This window comes from Mustela nigripes, chromosome 11 (genome assembly GCF_022355385.1).
Source record: "Mustela nigripes isolate SB6536 chromosome 11, MUSNIG.SB6536, whole genome shotgun sequence".
Taxonomy (NCBI): domain Eukaryota; kingdom Metazoa; phylum Chordata; class Mammalia; order Carnivora; family Mustelidae; genus Mustela; species Mustela nigripes.
In genome coordinates this window covers 24,210,833-24,225,939 of record NC_081567.1, presented here as the reverse complement: position 1 = coordinate 24,225,939, position 15,107 = coordinate 24,210,833, and positions in this window count along the sequence as shown.

Sequence of the window (15,107 nt, the reverse complement as noted above, 5' to 3'; positions counted from 1 at the left end):
TAGATGGCAGAATGACTGAATCCCAATGAGGCTTCTTTATAAACTCTGAAGATTATGGTGTGCAGGTGCAGAGATCTGCTTGTCTTGTAGCCACCCAGGACAACCTCATGAGTAAGTTCCCCTGCCTATTAACCCTGCTCCTATCCATCTGGACTGGCCTAGCTCTGTCTTCCATCTCTTCTTGCTGTCCAGGTGCGGGTACTGGTTTTCTGAACCACCGTTTGGTGAGCCAGTCAGGAGAAAGAAGAAACAGACCTTGGGAAGAATGCATTTGTGGGGGATATGCCTTGTTGGCCATCATCTCTGTGTGAAGAGAGGTGGCCATTGAGTCACATGCTTGTGCAACGTTGTGTGAGTGCAGGAATGACCTGAAAACTCTACTTATTTGAGGAACCGCAGAGTGTGTGCTGCAGCAGAGAAGTGAAAAGCATGGCTGCATGCTGGGCTGGCTTCTATTGTGGCCATATTGGGTGGCTACTGATGCCCAGCCGAAGGTTAAAGCTCAAGTTAGAAAGTTAGCAGATGAGCTGATGTTAGAGAAGAATGTGCGTTGTCTGCTAATTTGGCTGGTTTTGGGGCTGGCATAGGAGGTGGGAGAAGCAGGCTCATAAATTGGAGACCTTAGCATTTTGGAAAGCTGGGAGGATGTAGGCTGTGGTGGATTAAGGCCTGAATGTTGTGACAAAGCCTGATTGGGATGCTAAGATACAGAATCCCTCGGAAGGTGTTAGAGGAGGTCATCAAGTGGATGTGACTGCAGGTCGACCTGAGAGCTGGCACTGGGCATTAAGGCTTTTCACTCCTTCCCTGTCCTTGAAATATTTTTCTGCCCAGTAGGAGCTGTTCCAAGGATGCAGCCTTCAGAGAGTAAGGTGTTGTTGAGACTACCTGGACAGTAGATGTGATTGAACCCCATTAAGGCCTGTATAAACTTCTGAGGTTCTGGCAGGTGTGTGCAGAGATCTACTTACCTTGCAGTGCCAAAGACAAGCCTCATAAATTCCCTTGCCTAATAACCCTGCCAGCCACCCATCTGGAGTGGCTTGCCTCTTTTCTTCATTCTCTCCTGGCCCACTCCATGTGGAAACCAGTTTGCAAACTAACAAGAGGGTAAAGGAGAAATCCCTTCTGGGCCTTTAGTGGTCACAGGCAATCCTTGGTGTTCCTTGGCTTGTAAGTACATCTCTGCCCCTGTAGTCACATGACATTCTCCCCGTGCATCTCTTAGAAGGACACCAGTGATTGAATTTAGGGTCCCCTCTAATGCAGTATAACTTCATTTTAACTTAAATCCTGATTATATCTGCAAAGACCCTATTTCCAAACAAGGTCACATTTCTAGGTACTGGGGTTTAGGACTTTAGCATATTTTTTGGGGAGGCACAATTCAACCATTACAGGAGGAAAGGAAGATCAGTGTTGTTTGATTTTCCATCAGATATTGGGGCCACAGGGAACCATGAGCAGTGATTAATTCCTGGTAAATGGAAGGGCATCTCTCAGGAAAAAGATAGCTCTTAGGTTCCTGCTTAAGAAACTGGGTAGATGGTAGTGACATTCTAAACTTCTTCCTTTCAAAGTGAGCTTTAAAACAGGTAGATTTGGGGAAAAAAATAGGTTAATTTGGCATATTTGGGTGGGTATTCAGTTCGATGAATGTCCAACTCTTGCTTTTGGCTCAGGTCATGATCTCATGGGTCGTGGGATCAAGCCCCTCATTGGGCTCCGTGCTCAGCATGGAGTCTGCTTGAAGAGTCTCTTCCCTGCCCTTCCCCACTCGTGCACTCTCTCTCTCTCTTTTTTCGCTCTGTCTAAAATAAATGAATAAATCTTAAAAAAAATTAAAAATAGGTAGATGGTACATTCGTCCAAATAATTTTTTATTGCACTCCTTGTCTGTGGCCATGCTCACCCATCTGGCCCAGGCCCACATCATCTCTTGCCTGGACCACTGGAATCCTTTCCTCACTGCATGTCCGTAGTCACTTGGCTCATCTATAAGTCATTTTGGATTCAGCAGTTAGAGAGATCTTTATAAAATGTGAACTTGACCATTTATTCTCCTAACTAGACAATTCAGTGGCTTTTCCCTTTGCACTTAGTGTGAAATCCAAACTCTTCACCAAGGCCTGCATGGCCCCTTGTCTAGGACATTCTCTGTTTCTCCAGCTTGATCACTTGCTCCAGCCACATTTATCTTGGAGTTCCTGGTACATGCCAAACATTTCCCCACCTGAGGCCCTTTGCACACAGAGCTCCCTCTGCCTGGAATGCCTTATTGATTTCCTTCATAGTTTCTGACAAATCAGAATTCTTTAGTTAATTATGTTTGATACAAAACTATCAATGTCCCCTATGTCCCCACTAGACTGAGAGTGATAGGAGGTCAGGAATCATGTCTATCTGGTTTGCTGTGGACCCTGAGTGCCCATGCCTGGTATGGTACCTTCACAATGAGTAGATGCTGTTTATGACTGAGTGAATAAAAGAAACTGGGAACTGCTAGTTTTAACAAATGATGCTCTCCTTCAAATAGAGAAGGCACAATAGACTGGACCAAGCTAGGGCAGCAGGTGGAGTAGCCACTCACCACAGTTCCAGGGTCTTTGTTTCCAAATATTTTCTTTTCCTTTGGACCATTGCTGTAGATTTTGATTCCTGTTCAGAGTGATAAAAATATTACTTAATTTCTGCTCTAATTCGGAGCTCAGGTCCAGACCCCCATCACCATTTGCCTATTTAAGAAGTAGCCTCATAGTCCTCCAGGCCCTCCTGCCCAAAGCTGGTATGAGTTGTCCTTCTAAAATGCAAATCTCACCATGTCTCACTCCCACCCCAAATCCTTTATGACCGCTTATTGCCTGTAGGATAAATCTAAGCTTCAGATCTCCAAGGTCTGCCCTGATGGTTGTTTTCCTATTCTTTGCCCTTGTTTTCTCCTTCCTTAAATATTTTACTTCAGTAGTCTCTGCTAGTTTAGGATTTCTACCACACTATTTCGCTGACTTTCTTCCTCTATCCTTCAGACCCCATCTTGGATGTCCTCTCTTCCAGGAGTCTCATATGAGGGTTCCTTTCTGTCCAGGTAGATTTTCTTGCTCCTTTCTCTTTGCTGGTCTCTAGCTGTACATGTATTTATTTTTTTATGTTTTTAATATATTTATATTTATTTTTATTTTTTATTTATTTACTTACCTTTTTATATTGAACTGAAGTTGAGGAAACCTGTTCTCATGGAGCATGTGGTACCTGCTTAAGCTATGCAGCTAGTGATGTCAGAGTTTCATTTTGTGCCTGTATCCTGCATTTCAAAACCTCTGTTCTCAACACTATGCTGTGTATTCTGCCTCCCAGGACATCAGGAAAATGTCTGGACCCCTCTTTCTCTTCTCTCAGTCCCTTGGGGGCCTTTGAGAAGGGGATTAATTGCAACTTCCAGACTGTCTCTAGCTTTGCACAGGAAGCAACATTTCTGGGATGGGGGCAGCACTTGGGAGGGGCACCCAGGGATCTGCCATGTCTGGCTGTGTCTTAGGTCCCAGAGCCCCTGAATTTGCATGCTGCCTGTGCCACCACTGCCTGCACGACAGCCTTGCTGTCACGTAGCGCTAGACCGCAGGTGTTCTGCACCAGACCCTCTTTCAGGAAGAAAATGCAATTAGGGCTGCACAGTTGGCAGACTTTATTTCCATTCCTGCCTTGGGAGAGGAATCAAAGGGCAGTGCGTGGGCTGCGTGTGACTTTGTATGAGTGTGTGTGTATGCATGTGTGTCTTGGTTTAACCCCTTCAGGATTCACAGGGCATTGTTGGGAAGGCAGAATCTCAAGCTTTTCATTTCTGCCAGCAACCTTCACCTCCTTCAGTAATAATAGTTAACATTTCTTGAGGACTTCCCCGTACTAGGTACTGTGTTGAGCACTTTGTGTGCATAATGTCATTTAAAACTCCTAACCACTCTGTGAGGTTAGTGTTACTGTCAATCCCATGTTACCCTTGAGAAAACAGACTCAGGCTAAGTCTACCCAGGTGGTGAGTAACTGAGACAGGAATTAAATCCAGGTCAGTCACACTCCACTATCGACCATATTGTATCACCTTTTCAATAGGGTTGATACTGCTCTTTTTTTTTTTTTTTTTAAAGATTTTATTTATTTGGGGCACCTGGGTGGCTCAGTGGGTTAAAGCCTCTACCTTCGGCTTAGGTCGTGATCCCAGGATCCTGGGATAGAGTCCCGCATCGGGCTCTCTGCTCAGCAGGGAGCCTGCTTCCTCCTCTCTCTCTCTCTCTCTCTGCCTCTCTGCCTACCTGTGATCTCTGTCAAATAAACAAATAAAATTTAAAAACAGATTTTATTTATTTGACAGACAGAGATGTCCCATGTCTTAGTAAGTCCCAATAATATCTCCATGATTATCTCTTCCCTCTCTCTTCCCCTTCCACTTTCTGTGTCTGAGTGACTCTTCTCAAAGACCTGTCAAGTCTATCCAACTTTTTTCGGGGTATTATTATTATTTTTATTTTTATTTCAGTATAGTTAACATGCAGTGCTGTATTAGTTTTAGGTGTACAATGTACTGATTCAACAATTCTGTACATTACTTAGTGCTCATCATGGTAAGTGTACTCTTATTAATCTTGGGGAGTCATATTATTATACCCCTATGAGGGACAGATCCCAGAATTTGGGGACATATAGACCTGCATGAGGATCTTGATTCCACCATCATTTTTGTTAGCTGAGCGATTTTGAGCATGATACTTGGTCTTCCAGAGTTTCAGTTATCTCACCTGTAAAATGAGATTGGTAAGAGGTCTTGCATTGGGGATACACGAGATAATCCATGTAAAGCTCCTGGCACTGTGTCTGGTGTTCAGCAAGACCAGTGATAATAACAATGGTTAATATCATTAATGTCCACTGAGTGCTTAGACTATGTGCTCAATAAATGGTAGAGCACATAGAGAATGGTTTTGACTCTTGTCACTTTTAAATTTTGTTAGTTACTTATGAATGTTTCATATTTTCTTTCTGTTCATTCATTCATTTATTCAGAAGGTATTCATGTGAGTGTTGTCATGTGCTATGTACTGTTTTGCCAGTTGGAGAAATACTAGAGAAGACATTAGACAATCTCTGCCCACACAGAGATTAGTCTTTCTTTTCCTTCTCCCTCGTCCTCCCTTTTTATTTATTTCTCTCTCTCCTCTTCCCCATTCTCCCCAACCCTTTCCTTTCTTTCTCTCTCAAGGTCCATCTTCATTAGTCATTTGACAGGTTTTCATTGAGTGTCTGCTATGCCTCAGGACATGAAGATACAGTAGTGGACAACACAAGTACCACTCATGCCCAATGGCACAGCAGCAATTTTCATTTAGGACATGGGCAGTGCAGGCTCTGCCCTTGGTTCTGAGTAGACTGGGCCGCTTGGCCTCTACAAATGCCTATTGATAGAATCAAGTTCCATTGCCTGCTTCTCAAACTTTAGCATCCTCTCCAAACTCCTTACATGTTCTCATCAGCGCCAATGTCTGCTGAAACTTCATTCTTCACCAGGTTTTGGGGTAGAGCAGCACACACCTACCTGAGTGGTGGACCCTGACTGGCTGCTTTCTTAGGCATGTCAGGGCTCTCTTCCATTCTCCTGTGAGAGGCCAGAGCTGATGGACAAGGCTTATATCTTCCACCATCCCGACTGGTAACAATATGCTCCTCTGCGAAGAGGAAGGAAAAAGGGTCACTGATGGGGTTTCAGCTGGGGCTATCCAGTACAAATAAGGGGACTTGTTCAGTGAGCATGAGACCTGGGTTACCAGAAAGACTAAAAAACTGGGAACAGAGAGACCTAGTGTTTGATTCCATCTCAGTCCATTGCATGCTGTGTGATCTGGGAGAAATTCCTTTCCTTCATTGGCATCACTCTTGTGATCTGTGATGTCTGTCTGATTCTATAGCACCTTCACTATTTTGCCATATCTGTGTATTACTTCTAGACTTATTTAATTTTTTTCTTTAAAATGACTTACCTTAAATTTACTTTATTTTTTTAAAAAGATTTATTTTACTTTATTTTGGGGGGTAGGGGAGAAATGAGTGGAGGGAAGGGCAGAGGGAGAGAATCTTTAAACAGACTTCCTACTGAGCATGGAGCCCACTGTGGAGCTTGGTCCCATGACCCATGAGATCATGCCCTGAGCCAAAACCAAGAGTTGGATGCTCAGCCATCTGAGCCATCCAGGCACCCCTTAAAATTACTTTATAAGGAAAATTTATTTAATATTTATGTCATATATTTATATGACACAAATGAAAAGCCAATTATCAATCAATTGCCATAAATAAGAGACAACCATGAAAATAAACATAGGGAAACAAACCCACAATATTAAGTTCTATTCAGATACTGTTCCCCATTGGAAACTCTGAGTCTGGGACTAAGTTAAGTAGGAAAATGGCATATTTCATTTTATTTTTAAAAGAATTGATTGATTTATTGATTGATTGATTTACTTATTTATTATGAGCTGGGAGAGGATTGGAGCCTGGCATGGGGCTCAGTCCTACAACCCTGAGATCATGACCTGAGCTGAAACCAAGAATTGGATGCTCAACCAACTGAGCCACCTAGGCATCCCTGCAAGTAAAGTTTTATTGGAACGTAGGCAGGTTCATTTGTTTATGCATTGTCTGTGCCTGCTTTCACACTGTAATGGCAGAATTGAGTAATTTTGACAAAGATAGTATGATCCTCAAGTCAATATTATTTATCATCTTTTACTTAAAAAAAAAGGGAGGTTGCCTGGCTGGCTCACTTGGTAGAGCATTTGACTCTGGATCTTCGGGTTGTGAGATCAAGCCCCATGTTGGGGGTAGAGATTACTTTAAAAAATTATTTATCATCATTATTATTTGTCGTGCAGAAAAAGTTCACTGACAATGCTAGAGAAGAACTGGCTGGTATTTCAAGCTGAAGAATTGATGATGGACTCCTTAAACTTTGACACATGTTTAAAACATTGCCTTAATAAAAATGTGACCACAGGCCAGAACAAACCATAGAATGAGCTCAAGTTCCAGATTATGTACTGGATGTGACGTGACCCATCCAACTGATAGATTTTTGCTTGCATTAAAAGCTCTTGTTGAACTGGGGCATTGTCTCTTTGGAGCAGTGTGTTTTTAGATGAGCAAAGCTGGGTGATAATGATGACGATATTTCATAGCATCACACAGCCACTTAGCATGATAAGCACAGCATAGACATATGGAACGATGTCCAAGTGAAAACCCAGTGCCTTAATGCTATCTCTCTGCCCCTTGAACTCACCTTTCCCTTCATTGTAATAATTAATTTACTCATGATTTTTACCTGGAAGAAACACATGTACTTAAGGCACAGTTTGGTCATCACACATTCTGGATCCTGTGGTCAGCCAATGTAAGATGAAGTGGGTGGTTAATGGATGGCTGCAGTCTTCATGTCTCAGAGTTTTGGGTGAATTCTCAAAGCTGATAGGAATAGGGGCTATTCTAGAGTGAGGTGTTTGATTATTTTGAGAGGACTTTGGCAGGCCCCCAGATTGGATCTTCTAGCATTAGCTCATCCTCAGACTAAGGACTCTGGGTAGATTGATTCAGGAGTTGAAGAGAGTAGAGAGTGAATAAACCAAAGAGTGGAAGTGTCTTTAGAGAGAGAGTTTTTAGACTATTGATGAGTTTCTCCCTCCTCTTCCCATCAGAAGGCAGAAGTGGGGGTGGTAGTGGACTTAAGCATAGGTCCTTAGAAAGGTCCCTGAAACTTGAGGAATAAAGTAACTCTTATCTTTTGCATACCTAAAACCCAAGCCATGCTCCTGGCTGGAAGCTGAGTGGGAGATAAGGTTGCTTTTGCATTCCCTTGACTCACACAGGCAAGGTTGCCCCACCTTACTGGAAGGGAGCTGGCTAGGGGTCATCCTTCAGGGATATGCACGCATGAGGATTATCTGGAGAGAGAAGGTTCCCCAGCAGAAGGGTGGACTGCCAGGAGTCAACACCTGGGGACATACAAGACGAGAAAGTTTGTTTAATGGAACGGTGGTAAGAAAAAAAGTTTACACTTAGTCTCCATTCCCACCTTCAGTCTCAGGTAACTGTTAGTCTACTTTCTGTCTCTGTGGACATTCTTTTTTAAAAACGTTTTATATAAGTGAAATCGTGCAGTATGTCATCTTTTGTGTCTGGTTTCCTTCACTTAGCATGTTTGTGAAGTTCATGTGGTAGCATGTGCTGGTATTTTGTTCCTTTCTATTGTTGGGTAGTATTTTATTGGACGGATACACACTGGTTATGGGCATTTTTTAAAGTTCCTTAGGTGGTCCCAATGTGCAGACTTGGTGGAGCCACTGAATACTAAACCATCGATTCTGAGTTAAAACCTGTGAGATACCAGGTCAACATGTTTGAGTTTCTCCTGATTTATAAAGAAAATAAAACCAACCAACCTCCCTTAGCCTTAAGCCTCCATACAGGAACAGTTCCCTCCTTTTCAGTCTTCCTTGCTGACAAACTTCTTGGCTGGCTGTCTCCAGTTCCTCACCTTCTACTTGCTCTTCAGTCGACTGGCACCTGGCTTCTGACCCGTGCACTGCTCTGAAACTGCTCTGTGTGAGGATATGTCTTGGTCATCCTTTTCTTAGCTTTGGGAGCATTTGTCTAGCTAATTACTTCTTTCTTGTTGAAACTTGAACATCATGACATCGCAGTTTTGTGGTTTTCCTTTGAACTGTTTCTTTTCATGAATGTTTTTTCTGTATTCATTTTCTACTTTTGTGTAACATATTACCAAAAATTAGATGGCTTAAAACAACACATATTTATGATCTCAGTTTCTAAGGGTTAGGAGTGCAGACACTGCTTACCTGGGTCTTCTGCTTAGGGATTGGCTAAGTAGCATTCTTATCAAGAGCCTTGGGGCGCCTGGGTGGCTCAGTGGGTTGAGCCGCTGCCTTCGGCTCAGGTCATGATCTCAGGGTCCTGGGATCGAGTCCCGCATCGGGCTCTCTGCTCAGCAGGGAGCCTGCTTCCCTCTCTCTCTCTCTGCCTGCCTCTCCATCTACTTGTGATTTCTCTCTGTCAAATAAATAAATAAAATCTTTAAAAAAAAAAAAAGAGCCTTGACTGGGGGAAAATTCAGTCCTAACCTTGTCAAGCTGCTGCCAGAATTCATTTCTTCGTGCTCTATGACTGAAGGCCATGCTTCTTACTTGGTGTTAGCTTGAGACAATATCTAGAGGCTTCTTACTTGGTGTTAGCTTGAGGCAACATCCTGGAGGGCCACCAACAGTTCCTTGCCATGTGGCTCTCTCACAACATGACAGCTTATTTGTCAAAGCCAGCAAGACACTCTCACTCTACTCACTCTACTCTAACAGAGCCTTATGTGATATAATGCAGTCACGAGAGTGATACCCTGTCGCCTTTGCCATATTCATCTGGTTAGAGCCAGGTCACAGGTTCTCCTCATACTTGTAGGAAGGAGATTATTATAAAATGAATGAACATTTGCTCTGTAATGTAGGATCCTATTTATTTAACCATTTTCCTCTTTATTGACATGTAGGCTGTTTCTAGGTTGTTGCTAATGCTGTAGTGCTGCCATAAACATGCTGGCACCATGGCTTTGAGCACATGCATGAGAATTTTTTTTCCTAAAGTATACAGCTGGAAATAGAATTCTTTCGTGGTAAGGTTGTTCTTTCTGATGCCTAGTTTCTCTTCAAAGTGCTTATATCTCTTCACCCTCAACATAGGTATTTGTCTTTTCCGTATCCACCTATCACTGGAGGCTGTGTGTTTGTTTTAATGATTGTCAATCCAAGAGGTGTGAAAATCGTTGATGTTTTAATGTTCACATTCCTGATTTTTAGTGAATTAGCACATGGTATGTATGTACGTATATATTCATCCATTTGTTCATTCATTCATTCATTCATTCACCTCTAGGTTTCCTCTTCTATGAATTATTTCTTCATAGTTAGAGATTTTATGATTTTTTTCCAAATGTATGCCAAGTTGACTTGACCTGGAAGGAGACCATTTCTCATTTATGCTTGGAATGTGGCCTTATTCTAGCTTTTGTTGGCATTTTCATGGTGTTCTCTGTCAGTGATGGCAACAGTGAGGTCCTCTGAAGTTCTTCATGTTTGGGAGACATCAAGGAGGACCTGGGACGATAGAGAAATAACAGGGAGGACTCCATGTGGACACAGTAGCTAACAGATTGAGAACATGTTAAATGACCACAGAGACACTTAGAAATATTGAAGGGGGACCTGAGGGAACACTCAGAGGCAAGACAGAAAAATTTAGGAACAATTATGATTAATAGAACATTTTTCATGTAGCTCTTTGTATGTCTATAGGATGGTGAGGCAGAGGTATTTTTGCATTATTATACATTTAGCTTTTTTTGGACTGAGACAATATGGCATCAGTTAAATCCTTTTATAACTTAGCAGCATATGTGTAAACCAAAGGGAGAAGTTAATCTCTCAAAAGTATTGCTGCCTCCTTCGGCACATCTCTCTCACTACGAGGTATGATCCTCCTCACTTTCTCTTTGGAAAGGGCTTACCACCCCTACAACTGTGCTTGACTTGGTTGGGGATACACTCTCATTTAATATTTCAGTTCCACCAAGACAAGAGGGGATATTTAAATAGGACTTTGCTAAAGGTCTGGGACTGTGACAAAAAAACCATCAAAGGAAATACTAAAACTTGAAGTAGAGGTGCCTCTGAGTAGACCAATCTCAATGGAAATCTCAGGAAAGATGAACCATCCTGGTCCTCTTTCGTCTGGCTTTGAGCTCCGCCTTTACCATATCCTTCCCAGGAAACTTACTATAGACACCTAGACTGTCCAAATCAAGACAAAGAATCTGTACTCTTTCTTCTACTTTTCCAGGCCCATTTCCTTTTGCCCTGTCCAGTGGCCTGCTTCTTCCCCAGATGACATATGCTATGATAACCTCATTCTTGGGGAAGACCCTGTCCTTTCTTCTCACAATGGTGGCCTTTCCCTTGCAGACCTCACAGGGACAGCAATGTCAGAACACATCACTATGCCCCAGAAATCAGATATGCTAAGAGGCACACACGTTTAACAACAGGGAGTCATTTCCTTATAGCCTGTTAGAAATCAGATATTTACAAGATTAATTTGCAATAACAAGAAGCCCTTGTCTCCAGCTGAGGAATATTTGTGTCCTCTTTCAGAGCCCTGGAGACATACTTGACATCTTGGGGACAGGTCACCTGTATCAGTCCTCTCCCACCAGCAGGACTATTTCCATTTTTCTCATCCCTGGAGCCAAATGCTGGCAACCCTAATGAGATGGGCAAGTGGCCTTTTTGCAGCCTCTATCACATCATCCTGAAGGCTGACTTTTTACTCCAGAGTTTAGCAGTGGATGCAAACAGTTTGAGAGAAGGAATCAGGGTATAACTGGAGGCCACATTTCATGGTATTGAAATTGACTGTGGAGTGACTGATGGCCTGCCCCTAGTCTTCCAAATCCTTGATGCTCTATCTTCTTTAGGGACTGTCAGTGGATAACTGCAATGAATGATATGCTTTCCCCACTTTGGGAAAGAGAAAGCTGGCACATGACTCTTCCTAGGAGTGGCCTCATCATCACAAAAGTGTCCTAGTTTCCCAGAGAAGTCCTGGAATTTGCAGTGTTCTTCCTGTGCCTATTATGGGGAACTAAATAACAATAACACAATTTATTAAAACTATAAATATGTTCCAAATACTTAAAAAATATTATAAGTAACTCCCACCACCCCCTTTTGAAGTCAGTACTATTATTATTCCTCCTTTTCCATATGAGGCAGCAGTACCTCAGAGACTGGAAGAGACATTTACCCAGTGTCACACAGCTGGCAGGTGGTGGAGTCAGGATTTGAACCTAGATTTGTATGACCTACATCCTGCACACCAGGAACCTATGGAGTTGCAATGTTATGACGGTGTCTGAAATTGCTGCCACTTTTGTTCACTCCTAAAAGTTCTATTTGGCATCCTTATTTTAATTAAAGTCAGTTGAAATTAGTTTTATTTTCAGAGCTTTTAGAGAACTGTGTGCCAGCAGTGAGTGGTAGGTAGGCCCGGGCTGAGAATCTCTGAACTTGAGGATAGAATTATGCCTTTGGAGGCACCCAGTAGCCCTAATTTGATGACATGACATTCTGAAGGATCAGAAAGATCTTTTCTTGCCTTTTTTCTAAGTATTTTAACAGTGCAGCACACTTGACTGTCTGCTTGTGGGTTGTGAAATTTCCTGAGCCACCATTTGTAAAATTCCCTGGGTCATGAGGAGACGAGTATAGGGTGAACCATTTTTTCTTTCTAATAGTTCTATCTTAACCCATAATTTAGGAAAATTTGATTTTACTCTCAGAAGTATTTGGAAAGTAACTTCTCTCAACTCTTTTTCACTCCATCCCCAATGGAGAGGGAAAGTCTTGACTGATTTGTAGAAGAGGAAGAGGAAACACCATATATATGAGAAAGCTACCTTATCTTTCTGTTTCTCAGGCTTCAGAAAGAAGGAATTGTTTCTATGCTTACATTTCCATATAGGAATCCTAACTGGGTTTTGGTCCCAGTGTGGCTTCCAGAGGAGGGTCTAGAGGTCCATCTCTGATTGTCCTCACTGATAGTACTCTACTTGGGGGATGGAAATTCTGCTTCTGACTGTCTTCTCTGCAGTTTCAGAGTCTTTCATGAGTGTTTGAACCAAAATATAAACTAAGTAGGAACTCCATTGGCTTTCAGTTCAACTGAGGTTCTTCATTCCACCTTTCCAGTAATAGAACTGATAATTGATCTCCACCAGTCTATTCTCAGCAGGTTTCACACTCAGAGTGAAGGGGTAGATGGGTGTGTCTTTCAGCTTCCCTAATCTTCAACACTGTGAAATCTCAGTCATTTGTGGAAAGTCTGAATTAGGAAAATGGCCATAGACAGATAATTTGGGAAAGCTGTATTATAATTTCCCAGTTTTTACAGACAACCAAGTGTTACCAAAGAAGGCAAGTGGTTCTCAATCCTGGCTGTGTATCAGAATCACCTGGGAAACTTTTAGAAAATTCTGATGCCTTTGGCCTATTTCCCTATGTTCTGATTGAATTCATGTGGATATAGAGTCTGGACATAGGTTTAAGTTAAGGTTGGGAATCACTAAAATAAGGAACCTGCTGAAAGCTCCTTATTTAATAGATCAGTGTTTCCTAAAGTATAGAGCTTATAACAAAGGGTGTGAATAGGTTTATATGACGCAAGGCTTGGCTTCAGTAACGTTGAAGAGCACTGTGAAAAACAATTGCCCTTTCTAATTTGTTGTCAGTCCTTCTAATTAGGTTAAGGAGAAATTCTCAATATGGTGGTAGTAGGCCCTTAATACCTATATTTTGTATTTTTTAAAAAAAGATTTTATTTATTTATTTGACAGACAGAGACCACAAGTAGGCAGAGAGAGAGGGGAGGAAGCAGGCTCCTTGCCGAACAAAGCTCGATGCAGGGCCTGATCCCAGAACCCTGGGATGACCTGAGCCAAAGGCAGAGGATTTAACCCACTGAGCCACCCAGGTGCCCCTCTCTGTTGTCTTTTTAACAAAGGGAGAGTAGATGTTAGTTTCAGACAGTAGTGTAAAGTAAGAATTACTAACAATCTTTGGTTTTTTGAAAATGGTTTCTCTATTTATGGAATGGTTTCTCTATTTATGGCAGGTGATACTGGTTTTCCATTTGAGGTAGTGATACAAAGTTTGCTCTAAAAAAATCAGTGGTTATCCATTTTGGCTGTACATTAAAATTATCCAAGGAACTTTAAAAAATACTGTTGTCTGGGTTTCATCTTGGATATTGGGTTTTTAAAAAGCTTCCCCAGGGTGTATAACCACTATTTTAAAGCACAGCAGTGCAGTCCTTCTCACATTTTATGTGTGTATGAATCACCTGGGATCTTGTTAAAATTCAGATTCTGGTTCAGCAGGTTAGGGTAGGGCCTGTGATTCCACAGTTCTTACAAACTCCCAGGTGATGCTGATGCAATATGAGCTGCTGTTAGGGGGACCACAGTTAGAGGAGCAAGGCCCCAGAAGAGTTTGCTTTGTAAGCAAGAGAGATCCTATCTTAAATAGTTTAATAAAGGAATTAATACTATATCAGTTTCTTTTCTAATGAGAGGGAGCAAATATGTATCTTTATACATCAAATTTTCTTAACATGGGGCACCTGGGTGACTTAGTCAGTTAAGCATCTTGCTCTTGATTTTGGTTCAGGTCATGATCTCAGGATTGTGAAATAAAGCCCCTCATCAGGCCCCATGCTGGACATGAAGTCTGCTTAAGATTCTCTCTCTCCCTCTCCTTCTGCTCCTTCCCTGCCTCTCTCCCTCTATGAAACAAACAAACAAACAAAAAAACCCAAAACAAAAAAAAATTTTTTTTTTCTTAATTGATACTGCCTTTCTTGCTCAAAATCTTAGTTGTGGGTAAATGATTTCAGCACCTTGGACAGAGGCACAGGGCTAGCCACTGAATTGAAAGACGAAGAGGTGAAATCTGTATAAGAACAGTTGCAGGGCGCCTGGGTAGCTCGGTGGGTGAAACCCTCTGCCTTCGACTCAAGTCATGTTCCCGAGGTCCTGGGGTTGAGTCCTGCATTGGGCTGTCTGCTCAGCGGGAAGCCTGCTTCCCTTCCTCTCTCTCTGCCTACTTGTGATCTCTGTCAAATAAATAAATAGGAAAAAAATTTAAAAAAATTGTAAAACATTGTCATTGAAAATATTAATGCAGTTTGTTTTTAAAAGTATATACTTTTGGGGTATCTGAGTGGCTTAGTTGGTTAAATGGCTGCCTTTGGCTCAGGTCATGATCCCAGGGTCCTGGGATTGAGCCCCGCATCAGGCTCTCTGCTCAGCAGGGAGCGTGCTTCTCCCTCTCCCTCTGCATGCCTCTCTGCCTACTTGTGATCTCTGTCTGTCAAATAAATAAATAAATAAATAAAATCTTTTTTTTTTTTAAAGATTTTATTTATTTATTTGACAGAGAGAGATC